The sequence below is a fragment of the Malus domestica genome, chromosome 15, assembly GCF_042453785.1.
Source record: "Malus domestica chromosome 15, GDT2T_hap1".
NCBI lineage: Eukaryota > Viridiplantae > Streptophyta > Magnoliopsida > Rosales > Rosaceae > Malus > Malus domestica.
In genome coordinates, this window is record NC_091675.1 from 28,102,515 (window position 1) to 28,109,240 (window position 6,726).

A 6,726-nucleotide genomic window follows, 5' to 3' on the forward strand; every position below is an offset into this window, starting at 1 on the left:
GGCAGCTACAGAACGGTCCTTCAAGGTATGCTACAGTGGCAAAAAAACCAAAATGCTACACAATCGCACTACGCAAACCGGCAGCAACTACACAAGCAGTTTCTTGCACCGCACGTCGATGTCACCACCAAGAAAGAACTGTGACCAAAAGGCATTATGCAGCAAAGCCCCATTACAGGCTCTTACACAACACCACACCGCAGCGCACCACCGAGGGAAAACTATGATCAAAAGGCACTACACAGCGAAACCCCGTTGTAGTCTCTGGCACAAGTGATGCGAAAATTAACTTAACACACAAATTAAACCCTCTTGTTGTCAATTGTAGTAAAGAATATAAGTAGGGATCGTTCTAGGCCGAGGATTATGAGGGATTGCTAAAACACCTGAAACTGACTTAAAAATGTAGAATTAAGTTTAAAACACCAAACTAGACTCAAAAGATGCAATACAAACTAAAAAGACTCAAAACTAGTTTAAAAGACTCAAAACAGCTTAAAACAATGAATTAGACTCTAAATTGACTCTAGGGATGGGTTTGGACGAAATTAGGTTCTAACTTGACTCAAGACACTTAAAAACACAAATCAAAACAGATTTTGACTAATAAAACACTTGAAAGTAAAGGGGGATTGGATTTTGACGAATTTGAAAACAAAACAAATAGATTGTAAGCTAAAACAAATTTTGGACGAATTTGGGTAAACTATGGATGATGGGCTAGCTAGAGGGTTCTTCTCCACACATGACACACTTGCACATAAACCAATTTTCAGTTGTTCTTTCGATGAATCATGAAACTCAACACCCCAGGTTAATCAAGTTTGCTTAAATTAACCTTCAAGTTCTCCTTAAGTTATTGAATTGGATAGGAAAGCGCATACAACAATTCAAGCATTCTTCAAAAGTCCTTTACGTGAACAGCACAATAAAGAAACAATCAAAGATCATTAAGCATTATGAAAACTATAAGTATTGACGAGGCATTCGTTACTATGATGAGCATGAAACTCCTGCCAGGAATTCATTTAACGCGATCATTTATAAGCAACCTTCACTACTTGTGAATATAAATTTGTAACTATTAGGTGAAACTCCCTTATATTCTAGCATCATATTCATGCATGCAAACTAAGTGTGCACTCTTAATAAACATACACAAATAAGTTAACAATCAAGCAGCTAAACAAATTGAATTCACAACTTATGAAATCACAACTGAAGGTAATCAATTCATATTGCAAGTGTGTTCATGGCTTTGAATTTCCCCCTAGCTAAGGGGGGTTTAGTTACTCATACTTGCAACAAAATCATAACATAACAAAGTAGATATTGAAAGCAAGAACGAAGTACACCTAAAACGCTCCAAAGTTTCAAGTTTGCAATGCCAAGGACCTTCGTTTTCACCACCTTGTTGCAGCACAAGTATCTAAGGATGTGTATGGATTTATGGAAAGGTTATGAATGTATTTAGGTTGGATGGATGCCACGGCAAGGTTGAAGGGAATGTATGTATTTGTGTTTGATTTTTGGTTGGATGAGTGCCACGGCAAGGGAATGGATTTGTATGTGTTTATGGGATGTGGGAATATATGGATGAATGTAAGGTGCTCACGACTAGGGAATTCGAATCCTAGTTATGGTGAAGGGTAGATGTATTTATAGGCTAGGGAGAGGATGTAGTGGGTGATGGTAATGAGTGGATGTAGTGATAGGTGAATGTGTTGGGTGGTTGAAATGAGTGGATGTAGTGGTAGGTGAATGTGTTGAGTGGTTGTAATGAGTGGATGTGTTAGGTGAAATGAGTGGATGTAGTGGTAGGTGAACAGATGTGTTGGGTGAAATGAGTGGATGTAGTGGTAGGTGAATGTTTGGTAATGAGTGGATGTAATGGGTGTAGTGGATGGATGTTTGGTAATGAGTGGATGTAATGGGTGTAATGGATGGATGTTTGGTAATTAGTGGATGTAATGGGTGTAGTGGGTGCGTGTTGTGGTAATGAGTGGATGTAATGGGTGTAGTGGATGAGTGTATGGGAATCAGTAGATGTAAGATGGATGTTTGGTAATGAATGGATGTAATGGGTGTAGTGGATGGATGTTTGTAGTTATAGGTCAACATACTTGCACACACACATGCTGATTTCTAGCCGTCAAATCTTCAAAAATGTCCATCCTCAGGTCTTCATGCTTGCACTATCCAATCTTGGCCCAAAAATGCTCCAAAATGCTCCAAATAGCACTTTGTTGCTAACTTTTTTATTTGAACCTACAAACACACGAAAATAGCTTAAAGTACTAAAATAACTAGAATTAAACTAAGTAAATGCCAAGAAACAAGCTAACTAAGTTGCATAAATATGCTCCTATCAACAAGCACTAGGCAACCTGCTCACTCCGCCACCAACAACCACGTCTCTGAAAGCTTCGTGAAAGTCTTGGAATCATGCTCTGCCTTCTTAAATTTAAAAGATTTCCTTGCATCGTAGCAAAGAAATCCATCAGTGGGGGCACACACATTGTGCATAAAAAATAGACACATTATATGGTATTATATGTGTGTGTGTATGTCTGTGTGTATATATATATATATATATAAGACACGACAACCAAGTTCCATATATATATATACAATGTGTACACAGTGATGGTGACGGGACGATCAACTTCCACATATATATATATATATATATATTGAAAGGACGCAAATGGTGATGGTGATGGGACAAATATATATATACATATATGCATGGCTCAAAAGATGGAAATGGTATACATGGCGTCCTCAAACTTGAAACAGACAGGACAGTTACTTTCCACATATATATATATATATGTATGTATGGCTCAAAAGATGGAAATCGTGCTGAGCTTAAAACAGATAGGCTCACAAAGACTGCAAAAGGCAATGGAGGCAAAGGAAGCCTTACTTCTGGCGAAGAAAATCCACGACAAACAAGACGGGTTACATAAAAAGATGTCGGATTTGCTCAAAGTACAGCAAGAGGCAAGTTTGACAGCGCAACATGAAACGACTCTGGGGGAGCTTCCAGCGAGTAACACAAATAATGAGTGTACAAGCAATGGTGCAATCCCATATATATATAAAGGTCCCCGGAGAAGCAAATGAAATGCGGTGACTATTCAAATGCAAGTCCGTGACTAACAGTGACTGTGCAAACGACCACCCGTGCCTGGAAAAGAAAAACCAAAATGAGAGGTGATGGGATGCTGCACTGGGAAAATACGATTATGTACAAACACAAAAAGAAAGTGCCAGCTAATGTTAAGTAAAAAAAAAAAAAAAAATTGGTGGTGGAGACAAAATGATTTAAAGGAAGAAAGTAGGAGGACGACGAATTTCCGTCTAAAAAAAAAGAGGGTGAAAGAATAGTGCATTAGTCACCATCTAAAAGGAAATGGGTGCATCAGGCACCATCTAAAAAAAAAAAAAAGGAAAAGGGTGGTGGAGACAGAATGATTGAAAGGAAGAAAGTAGGAGGACGACGAATTTCCGTCTATAAAAAAAGAGGGTGAAAGAATAGTTCATTAGTTACCATCTAAAAGGAAATGGGTGAATCAAGCACCATCTAAAAAAAAAAAAAAAAGGAAAGGGGTGGTGGAGACAGAATGATTGAAAGGAAGAAAGTAGGAGGACGATGAATTTCCGTCTAAAAAAAAGAGGGTGAAAGAATAGTGCATTAGTCACCATCTAAAAGGAAATGGGTGTATCAGGCACCATCTAAAAAAAAGAAAAAAATGAAGTAACGTATTTTAGTCAGATATACGTTTTATTTGTATTTAGTACAACATATTGAATAAAATAAAGCATGTCCATTGATATCTCTGAAAAAATTACAAGTGCGTAAAAAAAAAAGAGCAAAAGAAAAAAAAAAAAAGGGAGTCTTCATAAATGTCACTTATGTAAAGCCTCAGTACTTGAAACCTTAGTACTCGGCGGAACCCTAAAAGAGGGAGGCACTGGAGATGGATTATTCAGAGCCTCAATACTTGGTCGAACTCCAGATGACGAAGGCAAAAAGTGCCTTTGGAATACATCCACAAACTTCCGATGGTCACTTTGAATCCGACCTTCGGAGTCCAGCAGCTGATCAAGCTTCCTCTTCATGCCCAAAGAATAACTATTTGCAAGCACATGCAACTCTCTATTCTCGCGCCTGAGCTGTCTGATCTCTTGACTAAGAGTTGCCATCTCGGCTGTCAATGAGTCAACCTGGCGAGCCCGAGCAAGTAAGCGTTGGCCTATATTAGAAATAGAGTTCGCACACTGGACACTGAGAGCTTGGGAATCTTGAACAGCTAGCTCATCAGACCGTCGTGAAAGTATCCTATTATCTCTAGGAGTGATGAGGTTCCTAGCTACAACTGTAGTCGTTGTTACATCCCTCATCATAGAGTCTTCAACTGTAAAATGGCCATTAGAAGAAAAAAGGACGGGCGCCATACATTACCCTGACGCGGTGCACCTATGTCACTGCTGAGACTCAAATCTAAGCAAATGTTAGACGGGTTAGCCATTTTCAAAAAAATGTTGGATAGAGTAAAATCTCAGAAATACAGCAAAGATAATTTTTAAAGGTGGGCAATCTTCAAAGTGTGCATGTTGAAAACGATTGACACCTCTTTAAAAGGAAAGGCAACATAACCACTTGTTCAAAAAAAAATCGAAGAGACACCGCTCTTTAAATTTCAAAACCCGGATTTTCCTGCGTAAAGTCCGTCAACACTTTTCAGACGCAATCTCAGCTTTCGGCTATCACGTGCAACTTTGTCAGAAATCACTGACAAAGTTGAAAACGTGTGAAGTTCATTATTCCAATTACCACTCTTTTGGCCGACAAGCGTGGGTGACAAGGCCACATCCACACTGCCACTTGCTATCGAGAACTTCCTATATAGTTCAACCTTCATCCTCCATGGCAAGGCACACATCCAAAACGCCTGACTCTTCTTCCTTGCTAAATACATCTGGAACCAAACCATTCAACATACTCAGTTTTCTTCCTCCCTGAAAATACAAACGCCTGACTCTTCTTCCTTGCCAAGAGTACATTTGCAACTAAAACCTCACAACATACTCAGTTTTCTTCTTCCCTGGAAATACCTCTTCAACCAAGTCACACCAGAGCAAAGGTATCTCATATCACTGGGGTTGAGAGCAAGAGTATCTCATATCGTGCTTTCTCCCTATCCTTTTCTTTGTCCTCCCTTTTCACTGCAAAGACAAGGATAAAGAAAGCAATATGTCGGAACCTCCACTCAAGCTTCTGGTAAGGAACCGACTACTTGGAACCTTTCCTGATTGCTCACCTAGCACTACTCTCGAAGTACCCATTGTTTCAACATCTTATGCTTCCAGAGAAGATACCACATCTGTCTGGAGAACAAAAGAGGCAAGTGAAAATGATGCATCAAAGCATGTGGACACAAGCGCAACAAATACATGTGCTGATCATCCGCTACTTCTTCAAAAGCAAAAGTATCTCATATCATCAAGGTCGAAAGCAAAGGTATCTTATATCATGTTTTCCCCTCATCCTTTCCCTCACCCTTGCTCTTGCCTGCAGAACAAGGAGAAAGAAAGCAATCAGTCGGAACCCAAAATCAAACCTCTGATCGGGAACTAATTGCCCGGAACTTTTGCATGGTTGTTTACCTAGCGTTGCTCTCGAGCGCTCATCTTCAACTATTGACGAGTCTCAAATTTCCTCGGTAAATACTTCAAGACAGTTGATATGGTGCTGGCAAAGCTGCTAAACATGGATGAGTGGCTAAAAAGTGATGCTTTTAAGGACCATTTAAAGGCAAAGGGTTAAACACCACTTCGGTTAGGCGAAAGAAACAAGTAGAGAAGAATGCTGCACGATGAGCTGAAACAAATCATTATGGCAGGACATCCTTCTCGGCCAAACTACATAATCTAGACGAAGGAGTCTAAGTCAAATCCAAGCCTGCCATCGTCGCTATAATCAAAGAGCTTGAAAAGCTTCAACAACCTTTCGCTAGCACTGTCGCCGAAGAGCAAAGTCTCGATAACCCTTGAAGATCATACCGTCAACCAAACTGCTCAGGGTTCATATGAAAATGTTGCGAACTTCTTTGATCTTTCAAAGCATGCATGTCCTGAAACTGCTCATGGTCATGTTTAAGTTCGAGATCAAGCCTCAACGGCCCTTAAGGAAATCACAAGTCCGATTCAAGATCAAATGTCCACCACCCTTGAATCAAACCCAGTTCAAGATTAAGTCTGTGGAAAGTCCTTTGGAGGAAACCAGAAAACCCTCCAACCCAGTTCAAGATTAAGTCTGTGGAAAATCAACAATTGAAGGAAACTAGAAAATCTTCCAGCCAAATTCAAGATCAAGCCCCGACGGCCCTTAAAGAAATTACCAGCCCAGTTCAAGATCACGCCTCAACGGCCCTTGGATTGACATCTGCAGTAAGGGACTTCAAAACGCATCTTCTACACGTGACAAGCACATGTATACGACGCGCCTTGAGGTGAGGGCATTTGTAGACATCAAAATTTTGGTGAAATAAATGTTGATCAATAATTAAAATTTCAACATTCATGTGTCACATAAATTTTACACATAGCATTTGACTAAACGAAAAAATCAAAATAAATCAAAAAAGTCATCAAACAGGACACGTGTCAACACCTGGCAGAAATAATTTATTTCATCTAATTATTTAAATCCAAAAA

At 39.6% G+C, this 6,726-nt stretch overlaps 1 long non-coding RNA gene across 1 annotated transcript; it reads right to left on the bottom strand.

Annotated features, from left to right (window-relative positions):
* Positions 1-1,219: 1,219 nt before the first annotated feature.
* Positions 1,220-3,298, bottom strand: LOC139192379 (uncharacterized). Its single transcript, XR_011576519.1, has 3 exons — positions 2,930-3,298; positions 2,388-2,476; positions 1,220-2,268 (listed from the first exon to the last, which is right to left on the bottom strand). It is a non-coding gene; the product is annotated as an uncharacterized lncRNA (long non-coding RNA).
* Between the last annotated feature and the right edge of the window lie 3,428 nt (positions 3,299-6,726).